This window comes from Pleurodeles waltl, chromosome 3_1, assembly GCF_031143425.1.
Source record: "Pleurodeles waltl isolate 20211129_DDA chromosome 3_1, aPleWal1.hap1.20221129, whole genome shotgun sequence".
Classification (NCBI taxonomy): domain Eukaryota; kingdom Metazoa; phylum Chordata; class Amphibia; order Caudata; family Salamandridae; genus Pleurodeles; species Pleurodeles waltl.
In genome coordinates, this window is record NC_090440.1 from 882,681,468 (window position 1) to 882,694,009 (window position 12,542).

Here is a 12,542-nt window from a genome sequence, read left to right on the forward strand (position 1 = left end):
GTCAATAGGGTTGCAATAAAAAGCAAATTTCTTCCTGTGCAAAGTCAGTCTGGCTTTCGATAACTGCTGAAGTGTCTCCCGCAGGTGTTTATGGTGCTCCTCTAAGGTGCCGGAGAAAATTAGGATGTCATCACTCAGACTGATGACAATGGCCAACCTGACAGTGTCTCCCGTATGGCATTCTGGAAGATCTCCGTGGCCAAGGAGACCCCGAAACTGAGTCACTTGTTGCATCGCAGTCCGACCTGGGTCGAGAACGTGGTGACATTGCGGCTCTCGGGGGTTAGCTCCAGCTGGTGGTACTCTGAGTTTAAGTCCATCTTGGAGAACCATTGGGCCCCATTGAGGTCTGCAATAAGGTCATCCATGGTGGGTGTGATGTCCACACAGAGACAGATGGCGCCAGGTTGTTTTGGCTTTGGGGCGATGACGAGAAGCAATAACCAGGGTATCGGACTGGTCACCTTCTTTATGTCCCTTTGCTCCTTAAGAGTCTGTAATTCTCGCTCCACCTGTGGCTTTAGGTGGAAGGCACCCACCGGTGTCTTAAAGCCGTGGGTCTTACCACTGGGTCGACATGTAGGTGGAACTGTTTTCCCTTCAGCTTCCCTAGCCCTCAAAAGAGTTCTGGGAAGTCTGCCAGCACTGCTTCTGCGTGGGAGACGTGGACTTGGTGAGCGAAGAAAACTAGCTCCAGGTCTTCTGCTGTGTGTCATCCTAGGAGTGTCCCTTTTTTGCCTTCCACCATGTGGAACTTGGCATGTATCGAGTGGCGGTCACTGCCTACGGTAACCTTAGTCGCCCCTTGCAGGGGTAGTGGGTCTATGACCCCATAGGCGTATGTCTTGGTACAGCACGGTTTGAGTTCTGGTGGGGAAGATATCTTGCGGTACTGTTCCATGTCCATTACATTTACTGATGCCCTGTGTCTATGAGCAAGGTCACCGGCGTGCCGTTAACGGTTATGGTACACATGGGTGGCAGTCGCCACCTCTGGTCTGATGGTAAACGAGACGATGAATATCTCATCATCTTCGTTGTCTTCGTATGGGGTAGAGCTTGGGTATGTGTCTACTGCCTCTGCCCTTGTATCTTCGGCTGGTGTTACGTGTTTCACTGCCGCCCTTCTTACAGATGAGGTCCAAGTTCCTCCCCAGCAGAACTTAGCAAAATGGTTTGGCTTACCACATTTGGAGAAGCTTTTGCCCTTCATTGGGCACAATCCCGGTATTCGGTGGTCGAGGCCACAGTTCCCGCACCTTCTCTCCTCCATTCTTGGGGATCGAGCCAGTCGCAATAGGTTTTGGCATCCCTGAATGGCATCGTCTTGTTCTTAATTCATTGTGCCCAGTTTGACTGGTCCCGGCGCCGGGGTGAACCGCGGTATGGTGGCTGCCATGTCCTCCGCACGACTATTGGACAGTTCGTGTGACCTCGCAAGGATGAATATTTCATCAAGTGATATGCCGGGTTGTCGCAAGATCAGCTTGCGTAGTACCTTGGAGCGGCACCCCTGTATTATCTGTGCTCTTATCTCCTCATGTTAGTTGATGCCTGTGTAGGTGCTCACCAGCTTGTGCAGACATGCGTAAAACATGTCCAGCGATTCTGTGTCTGTTTGCTGGACATGCCACAGCTTAAACCTCTCATAACCGGGTTAAGCTGCAGGTCAAAATAACTGTGTAGATCTTGGCGCCCCCAAAATGCAACATGAGGGATCTTTGCACAGCCCCATCAGTCTTTCGTGTGGCTCTGAAATAGTACCTCAACCTGCAGAGCCAGTGGCACCATCGGGGCACAGCTGTGTCAGGATCTGCTAACTGGCTAAACAGGGGTAGCACAGTGACAGATGAATGCGTCCCGGATTGTGCACTGGGTGATGGTGATCTGCATTAGGCGGTGAGCTCCCGGTACTAACCCGGGGTCTGGTTTTCTGTCCCTTGTTCTCTCAGCTTCCCTTTCTTTGAAAAAGGAGTCCTTATAGTAAATTTCTTTTTTTTTCAGGTCTTTAAAAAAAACGGATTTCTGCACCCCTGTGCAGGTGAACCCACTGAAGAGCCAGCCCACTTGGAGTATCTCTTGCCCACTTCCAGTAATGGGGGTGTTCAGCCCCAGGTACCTTGGGTCTGGTTAGCTGTCACGTGAGAAAGCCGGTGATACAGGATCCAGGAGACGTTCCTCAATGCGTGCAGGCCTGTGAAAGATTTTCCCCTGACAGTCAGGAAGTCGTGCCAGAGGCAGGGCTCTCCAGATGAGGCTGCGTGTCACCGCAGGCAGTAGGCAGGGCAACCCTAGGGTCCTTACGCTCCAACGTGTCTTGTGGGAGCAGCGCTTCTCTCACTCAGCTGCCGACTACACATCCCGGCAGCCTAGATGTGCATGTATGGCTCGGGCCCTCGTGTGCTGCTGCCGGTCAGAAGCCAGGGTGTTGCGACCACACCTGTGCAGGCTGTCTTCCCCGTGCCAGGGAGATGATGCACCATACCGGTGCCTGCGAGCTGCCGATGGGGGGCCTGGATCTGCGTGGAGGCCGTCGGAAGGAGCTGGCTGCAATGCGGGTGAGCTGCGGCTTGTTGATGTGCCCACCAGTGAGAGGTGGAGCCTGCTTGCGTGGCGTGGGGTGGATGACGCTCTGCCTCGTCGCCAATGTCGAGGGCTGAGGTGAATAATTATCGCGCCCTTGGACCAGGCCATTAGTGCTCATAAACAAACTGTGACACAGCGTTGGTGCTTGTTAGTGCTAAAGAACATCGAGGGTCTGGCACCACTTTATTTTATAGCCCCCCCTCCGGACACTGTACATCATCACGTTGAGGACAACAAAGCTTACAAGAGCCCGGGTGGCTCTCTACAAAGGGCAGAGATCCTCCATATCTGTATGCAGATTGTCATGTTTTGAGGCGAATTGCATGGGTGAAACATTGTCATGGCAGCTACTGGGGAACTTGGACCACATTGCTGTTAGTCGTGGGGCATTGAAATAACGAACCAGGTGGCAGATTCGTACTATCAAGTTACTCCAATTCCGTTAATATACTTTTGGCATGTTGATCTCTCAAAGCAGGGCCATGCAGGGAGGAACACAAAACCTTGCTTTAGTTTCTGAAGTTGCAATAGTTAGGACGTTTGATTCTTGGGACAATGAGTTAAGGGTTGTCACTTTGCCTAATTAATGCAATTTACAAAGCATTTTCTGTCTATGACACTCGAGACACAGGCCCTCCTTATGGAAATAGGTACAGCCTCTGCTCCTTATGGAAGCAGTCAGTGCCAAACTTCTAAGCAAAGCCCCTCTAGAAGGGAACACAAACAACCTAAAAACATATTTTAGCCTTATTAGGCTTCTCGCAACGAGGTACAGCTTAACACAGCAAGTAAGGGTTTGGGCATATGCTTGGCCACTTATGGTATTACATCAAACATACAAAAGGTGAAGGGAGAATTGCTTGCAAATGGTCTAAACCCTGGCAATCACTCTGGGTAGCATTCATGCACATCATTTTTCACCTATTTTGCCAGTCCAGACAGACACTCCCCTCATGCAAACCAGTATCCAAAATCCTGTCCTCCATGAAAACAGTGAATCTGATTTACCAAATCTGACCAAGTAAATTTCCTTTGTCTTTAGAATAGACACATTGCTACTTGTTTATAATTAGGCAATGAGCCAATTAAAATTCCTTTCAAACGTGATCCAGTTCCATTTGTGAAATCTGATCAGGAGTCAAAGAAAATCGAGTGTGACAAATTCAATTTCACTGGGGTTGCAATGGGTATGCTGTGAAGCAGCCATTAAAATTCACTGCAGTGATATTTTAATGCCCGGGAGTATCAGAAATGTGCTCAAATGGTCATGAAGATCCACTGGGCTGAAATGGAGATGTACTGGGGTGCAAACAGAAGTTAACGGATGAGGAGGATTTGAGAATGGACATGTCAGGAACGTCCACTGAGAGAGTAAGAGAAAAAGTTTTACAAATCAAAAGCTTCTGGGTTTGCACTGGATATCTACTAGGGTAGCAACAAAAAGTATTTGACACTAGAAATCCACCGAGTTTACTAAGGTAGCTCTCTGAGGAAGCAAATAAGATTTGCTGGGGAAGTGATGAACTTGGTAGTCCTGAATATCATCTGGGGGCTATTTGGTAATTCTTTAAGGATGGTTCTGACTCAGTTCTGGGGATCAATAGTGACTCCAGACAGGTTCCTTCAAGGACCAACTGCCAGTTTATATTGTGATACAGGCTGGTACCTCACTGTTGGTACTCGGAAATGACACAAACTGCAGATAGCAGAAGTCAATGTCCAAGGTCATGGTTGTTCAGTGCTTGTGGCATACATGATCCAGGAGGCGCCCACTGGACTGGTAAGTAACCAGTGAAGTCAATGGTTCACTGTGGATGTGGGTTAGGGTACAACAGGAAATTCAGGCTGCAATATCTTGAGATGTTTAAGATGTTCCACGAAAGTTCTAATAAAGGAAACTAGCCTTGGTTAACAGAACATAATCCTGCTTGTAGGGTAAAAAGTGTACATTTAAAAGTTTTCTACAGGCTTGAGAGATGGTGATATAATTTCACACGATGACAAGGGAGAACTTTCAGGATTTCAGGAAATATTGCTGCTGACCATTGGAACACAGGCACAGGTGCTTAATATTTTCCAGCAGAGCAGGTCTCCAAGAAAGTGAAGGACTGACCACCAAGCATAGTTTTTTGGTATTGTTGGCATGTGCTTATCCAAATCATCATGCAGGTGTTCTCCTTGCTTCCGGTTTGGTCGAGATCATCTGGGCTTTAGGTCCTTGTATTAGTGTGACACTCTAAACCTGAACTTTGTCGTGACCTGTACTGGGTGCTCCCCTGAGTCAGGACAAATACATATCTCTCCAAGGAGCTCCAATTAGAGCAAAACACATGTGTCAGGACCTGCTTTTATTTTTTCCAGGTTGGCAAAGATGGTATTTTAAAAACAAGACTGCAATACCATGCTTGGAATGGTAAAAGGCTTTTGTCATTTTACAGCTCAACATGGGTGGTACTTGGTAATCCTTTGCTTTAAAACTTTTCTGTAAAGCTGAGAAAAAGCTTTACCACTTTCTACACTCTCTAGCTTGATGTGGATGACACTGTGCTAATCCTATGCCTAAAAACTCTGCTAGAAAAACAGACATTTGAGGTGAGCATATTGAGAGTATCCTTGGTGTTATAGGGTGCTCCATATAAAGGAGTGGCTCTCTACCTAAATTTGGGAACTAGCTTCAGGTCCCTGCTTCTTTTGTTTGTATAATTTGTATGGTATACTAAGCCTGAGTGGGTGTTGTCTTGAATCATCATGCTGGTGTTATATCTTAATTTAGGTTGGGTAAAATCATCAGAGCTGAGGGGCCTTCTGTTTTCTTGATAGGTATTACCCTAGAAAATGTACCACGCAAAACATCAATCAAGGAGGCCTTGGTCTTGATTTTTAGGTCAAGGGTGATAATTTCTGCTTGAGGCTCTCAAGTATGATTTCTTTCAAGCACGCCACAGCAGACAGAAACTTCACATCTATATCAAGGTGTGAAAAAATAGGTTGTTGATTGAAGGGGGTGAAACCCTACCTGAGCCACAATCCTTGTCAGAGTGAACCACAAAAAGTCACTAAATTAACCTGTTATTAACCCTCTGGTAGCTTGCCACAAAAGCAGTCAGGCTTAACTCATAGGAAATGTGTAAAGTATTTATGCAATACTTAAACAGTAATAAAATGAAAACCCAACACACGAAAAAAATCCTACACAAACTTAGAAAACATAGAGTAATATCCAATAAATAATTTGACACCAAAACACTAGAACCAATCAGTAGAACCGCAGTTATGCATTTTTTAAGCTTAAAGTGAAAAGTAGCTCCTAAATGAACAATGTACCAACCAAAGTGTAACAAGGTGGTCTTGTACAAAGGAATTCATGAACAAATGAAGTTAGTAGGAGAATAAGGCCCATATTTATACTTTTTGACGCAAAACTGCGCCAGTGCAGTTTTGCGTCAAAAATATTACCACCGGCTAACGCCATTTCGGTGTGCCTTGCGGGCGTCAAATTTATACTTTGACGCATGGCGGCGCAAACCACAGGTGTAAGTAATTTTTTTTTACACACATCTCAGCGTCAAGTTATAAAGCAAAACGACATTAATGCGGTGGAAATGACTGTGGGTCGATTTACAACCCCGCACACCAGAGATGCGGCGTTTTTTGACGCAATAGCGTCAATACTTACTGGAGTTGTCGGGGTCCTCAAATGAAGCCACCTCGCCCACAGTTTAGGGTGCGGGTCCACCTGTAAGGCATGGAAGGAAGAAATGTGCTCAAAATCTGTGCACTGACCAACAATTCCAAAGACAAAAACTATGTGTAAGCTAGCTATCAATTGTGGTCCTTCAAATAGTCCATCAATGACCCTGAATGTTTCCAAAGCATTCCACACACTCAACAACATAGCCGGCAGATATTGTACATATCATCTGATGTCACTACAGAGCTTTTAATCGTGCACATTTATATGATTTGTACTCACCAACAGGGCCACCAATCACTATTCCCAGGCGTTCCAGGAGATCTTGCTCCCTGGAGATGAGGTCAGCCCAGCAGTGCTTCAGCTGGTGGTCATTCCTCTGGCTCCGTTATATGCGCTGCAGGACCTTTCCCCACCGGATTCGACACGCTTCGATGTGATACCCCTGTATCACCCGCCCCCCTGCCTCAATCATAAGTGGGAGTATATGGCACACCAGCCATATAAACCCCCAAGCTCCTCCTCACCCGTCTTGCCAAGACGTGGCCTACCCAACATCTTAGCACCGAAAAAGGGGACTAGGGGATAAAGAAGAATGTGCGTCATTTTTTTCGACGCACAGGAGTAAAAATTAGCCCGCATCCATATATTTGAAAATAGTCTAACACTTAACCAATTTTAAGGGCATGATGCGTCGTTTTTGTCCATGAACGTCATTTTTTCACGCTTGTGCGTCATTGTTTGACACGTATGCATCAAAATTTCAGAGCAGTAACTGGGTTTGAGTAATTTTGTCATTTTAATGTAATGTTACATTTGTGACACAACTGAGATAGGCTGATTGCACCCACTTTGGTGTTGACGGTGTATGGTCACATGTGAGACATCATACTGCTGCGGACCATGATCCGCTACTTCCTTAACAGGATTCTCAAGCTTGGCTTACGCACTAGATGGCTATATGTGTGGCCTACATATATGTATTGCACAAATTGGGCATGTTTGGTGTCAGGAGAGGATAGCAAGGTGATGCACATAAGTACAATACCTCAATGCCTGGGTGTGTCAGGAGTTAGGAAATGGGCTGACGTACATGGAATGTCATGTGCGCAATGCTTGTCCTAGGTATGGCACTTGTGCTGTCTATGTTCTGCTTATATGGAACTCTATTCACAGATAGTCCTTGCAAAGATAGGTGCTGTGCGACTTACTTCTGTGAAGGGTCTAGTCATACATTCCTGTTACCAATGCAATTGCACATCCACTGCGTCATGTATGAGGCTTTTTTCCCTTATTGACTGATTGTGTCTTAGTTGTGTGCCATATGCTGCGATGAACCATGTTGCCAACATGTATGTGTGAAATAGGTGTGGTCCTCTGCTATTGCCCTTCAAAGGTGAAATGTACAGGATATATGTCATTTACAGTGTGTGTGTATGTGACTATTGTATGATACACATCACAATTGCTCAGGAAATTTCTGTGTCCTGATCGGTATATCAGCAATGCTCCATGAGGCTACACTCTTATTCTGATATTTAGATATAAAGGTGAGCACAAATGAGTAGCCATACCATGATATGGTGATTATTATAGATGTTTATTTACATTAGTTAATACAGTGGTGATGGTGAGTTGGTTTAAAATAAATTGTTCACAATATGTTGGTGCCTATGTAATCCAACAGCATTGTGTTTTGTTGTTCCACCTCATGTTGCAGGCCAGCATCCTCCTCTTCCTCCTCTTCAGGCTTGTGTGGCTCTGGTTCTAAGAGGGAATGTTCCTTCGTATGCAAATGTTGTGCAGGATGGCACATGTTAGAATGATCTTACAGACCATTTCTGGGGAATATAGGAGGCTGCCACCAGTGATAGTGAGGCACCTGAATCTCGACTTGAGGATGCCGAAGGTCCTCTTGACTTTGCTGCTTGTCCTCCTATGTGCGTCATTGTAGGCACGCTCTGCTGCAGCGCTTGGGTTGCCAAATGGTGTCATAATCCATGGCTGGATCCCATACCCCTGATCCGCTGAAAAAGAAAATGAATGGGATCATGTTGATGTAGTTTGCCCCATTGATATCACCTTGCATGGCAGTAGTTGTCTTGTGTTGTCTGTGACTCTTTTGTATTATTGTGTTCCTTCCTAGGCTTGTAGGATGTACCATGTGCCTTTGCTTGTTTCCTTGGCTGAACAAGTGTTTGCCTGCTGACCGGTTGTCAGCAGTATATTTGGGTATTTGCAGTAGTGTGCACTCCCTAGCATTGTGACTTGTGATACAGGTGTCCCTGTGTCTTCACTGGGGGTGAGATGATAGTTCCATACACAGATTAATTTTGACAGTGGTGGTAACACGTTTTCATCTATGTACCCTGGACATCCCATACCTCTAGACTTATTCTATAGATTAATTTAAACATCAGTGACACAGTTACATTTTGCAAGGTGACAATTGGCCAAACCTTTCCAAACGTTGTGATCATTGACGTCTTAACATTAGACTGTACACTAATTTCAGATGTGTGACAGGTTCACTGCAGACCTATGAAACATGGCTATTAATGTCATGACCTCTGTGTGTTCCTGTCCACATGTTGCTGTCATGGTGCATGTGTTGTGTGTCCTAGAGGGTTGCTGTGCAGTGTGTATATAAGTAGGTTTCTGTACTTACCAACAAGTAGTCCATTGCCATATCGTCCATCCTGGAAGTGTTGATTGATGGTAGAGTGACGGAAGATGAATGAGTCATGGACACTCCCAGGATACTTTGCCACAATGTCGGTGATCAATCCTTGGTGATCGACAATGGCCTGCACATTGATGGAAAGTGTGTGGTTCCTGTTGCGGTAGACGTGTTCAGTTGCAGTAGGTGGCACAAGGCGTACATGTGTGCAGTCGATGGCACTAAGGACGTGTGGGAAGCCACTAATGAGGTAAAACCCCGGTTTTGTCTCCTGCTGCTTCTGCAGTGTGTTTGGGAAGCAGATGTGGCGGGGTGTGAGTCCAATGATGGCATCCAGTACTTTGGGCAAGAAGGCAGAAAATGATGGCTGTAATCTTCCGGCAACCAGGGCGTCAGTGCTTTGAAAGGAACCACTTGCCAACATGTGGAGTACAGCTAGCAGCTTGGTTTCTGTTGGGAAGGTGCGGGGTGTCAGCAAGGTGGGTGCCAGCTGTGGCTCTATGTTGCGCAGCAGCTGCTGAATGGCCTGCCAGTTCAACCTGTACCTCTGGATGATGTCATGTTCCCTGAGGCCATGAAGGGTTGTTCTGGTGCGGAATATTCTCTCTTGCCTTCTGCGCTGCCTTTGGGGTCCCTGCTGGTGTTGTGGTAACTGCTGTTGTTGTTGCTGGGCTCTGCTTCTACATGCACACCGGATGAGTAGCACCTCCATGTCTCCCTTTTACTGCTCTGCTGTTGCTTCTGTGTGTTCTGATTAAATACAGGTGTGTTTGCCCCATTTTAACGCCTGCCTTGACCCAGGCATTAGTCTTTGACGCAAATCAGGCTGTTTTTTGCCCAGAAGCATAAATACGACGCATAGCCGTTTAAGTCATTTTTTGGACGGGAATGCCTACCTTGCATATGATTAATGCAAGGTGGGTTCCCGCATCCAAAAAATTATGCACACGGCGGGATTTTGACGTCCGCGGGCTCGGGCGTCAAAGTTTAAATATGGGGCAAGGTTTGTGCTGTATGTCCGTCAAATTTTTTGATGCACATTCGGCGCAGATGGAGTATAAATATGCCCCTAAGTTTATTGTGCACAGAAGGTCCCAATCACTCTCCAACTGTCTCTCAGCTCTTCTCAGAGTCCTCCTCCTGACATTCTTACATGACTCTATTCCATTCCAGATTAGAACACAGTGACTACATTCTGCCTATGCTTGTCAATAACATTTATATGTACATATACTTTGGATACTACATGAAGATATTTAGTCACACAAGACTAGGCAAAGTGAAAGTTGTGGCCAACCACGTAGGAGCAAGATTTGGATACAAAAAAGTGGATTCGGCCTAGTCTCCAGTTACTTTTGGACTTAGCAGAATCTTTCTGAAAGTAACGTCTGAGAGAGTAAAATTCAGTTTGACAAGACAGCCAGAGGTCTCTGTGGTGAAGGGATAGTCAGGGAGCCGCTGGAATAAGACATGTTGAAGATTTCTTTGTTTGGACTTAATCTCTTTTTTTGGAAGTCAAAAATATTCAGCAGGACAAAGTTGCAGGCTTTAGCCAACGAGGGCTCCACAAGGACAGATACCCATTCTGTGAGGTGCAGTGGAACAGAACTTGCTGCTGTGGAGAAGAACGTAGCGGGTGGGCTCCATAAAGTTATCCAACCAGTGATGAGCCTTGAGTGGATCACCAAGCAGGTATGTCACTGTTTCCTCTCGGTTCTTTAGGCAATTTTTGGCTGAGAATTTTCTAAGTCCCAGGTTTTGGATTTAGGCTTTCAAGGCAGCTTTAGCACCACTTTAGGTTCCAGGTTCACTCAGGTGAGGTCCAGGCCTGGGTTCAAGATGGTTAGAGGCTTTTCTATCCCTAAGGCTCTGAGCAGGAGGCCAGACAACTAGTCCTTGAAATCACTCTGCTAATCCTAGATTCAAGTAAGAAAGCAGGTCACAGGCAACAGGGCAGTCACATGAGAGTTCTCCACAGGTTTAGAGGTGAACTGAAGAGTAGGTATGGCGTTCCAATATTCATTCTGGTGCCAGCTTTGAAATGGATGGAATTTCTAGAGATTTTCCCTCACAAGTTGTGCTGATATTTCCTTTTTCTCTGCCGTTGTCCTGTATGTCTGTGGTGATAAAAGGCTAATGTGAAGTTATTTGTGGCTGAGGCAGTTTCTTTGAAGTGTAAGTGGGGGGGTGCACAACTCTCCCCACCCATCCAGTCAGGATGGGTCATCCTGACAACACCCAGTCCACCTTTTGAGTTACTCTCTGGGAGGAATACACAAAGGCTAACTATAAACCTCACCTAGTAATGTAACCCAGGGAACAGGTTGCAACTACTAAATTGTTAGGACAGGAAAATAGCAACTTTCTAAATTTCTACTTTACCATTTAAGGAGGTTTTAAATTACAGTTCATTAGGCACCAAACATGACATTCCTACATGTTCCCAGTCAAAGGTTATCACTTAATAAATTTAATGAGGTAACCCAATGTTATTCTATGGAAGAAGTAGGCCTCACAGTAGTGAAAAATGAATTTGTGAGTTGTTATTGCCAGGACATATAAAACTTCAAAGTACATGTCCAACATTTTAAATGCAATGCACCCTACCCTATGGATGTTTAGGGCCTACCCTAGAGTTGACCTATATGAATTAAAAAGGGTGTTTTAGGCTCAGCAAAAGGTTTATTTTGCCAAGTTGAATTGGCAGTTTAAAACTGCACACATGCTACTATGGCAGGCCTTGGACATGTTTTGAAGGACTACTTAAGTGTGTAGCACAATAAATGCTGCAGGCTCACTATTAGCATTTAATTTACCAGCCCTTGGTATATGATATACCACTTTACTATAAGTATACTTATAAGTAAATTAAATATGCCAATCAGGTTTAAGCCAATTTTACCATGTTTTAGGAAGACAACATAAGCACTTTAGTAATGGCTTGCAGTGGTAAAGTTCAAGAGTCCTAAGGCCAATAAAAACAAATTTATCAAAACAGATGGGGAGAAGGCAAAATGTTTGGGGGAAGATTACCCTAAGGCTGACAGGTCTAACACTAGCTATCCCCTATGTTTATGGGGACATTAGTATCAAGTATCCTGATCCTCGTATTCTGCACTCATGGCAACTTATGTTTTAAAGCTTCAGTCTAACATCATAGTCAAAACAAAGTACTGGTTTGGAGAGAAAATGATTATTCAGAATTAAGGTACTGGGGGACCCAAGGTTCAGCCAATAAATATATTACTTTTAAAATTCAGGAGCTCAGCTAACTAGAGCTGAGAGCAACGCAAGTAGCTTTTTCTTGGACATAATTATACTCACTGTATGCAGATCATCAAATGGACAATGGACTGTTGAGTGGGAGGCTGAAGTTTCTGCAGGAAAAGTAAAACTGAGGTGTTGCTCGACTGCTCAGTAAACCAAGCTGCCTCAGCAGGATACCGGTTTTCAGAAAATACACTAGTCTAGGATAGTTCTCTTGGTTGAATGTGGATTTCAGCCCAGAAGGCAAGGAAAGCTGGATTCTCTCTATATTGTTTAAGATGCAAATTAAAAGTATTGATTCAGGAAAACAGCACTGTC

The 12,542-nt window shown here is 45.2% G+C and overlaps 1 long non-coding RNA gene across 1 annotated transcript in view; it reads left to right on the forward strand.

Annotated features, from left to right (window-relative positions):
• Window positions 1–2,329: 2,329 nt before the first annotated feature.
• LOC138284741 (uncharacterized) overlaps window positions 2,330–12,542 on the forward strand; it is a 229,526-nt gene continuing 219,313 nt past the window's right edge. The window contains exon 1 of the long non-coding RNA XR_011201452.1: window positions 2,330–2,661. This is a non-coding gene — a long non-coding RNA (uncharacterized lncRNA). The remainder of the gene's footprint in view (window positions 2,662–12,542) is intronic.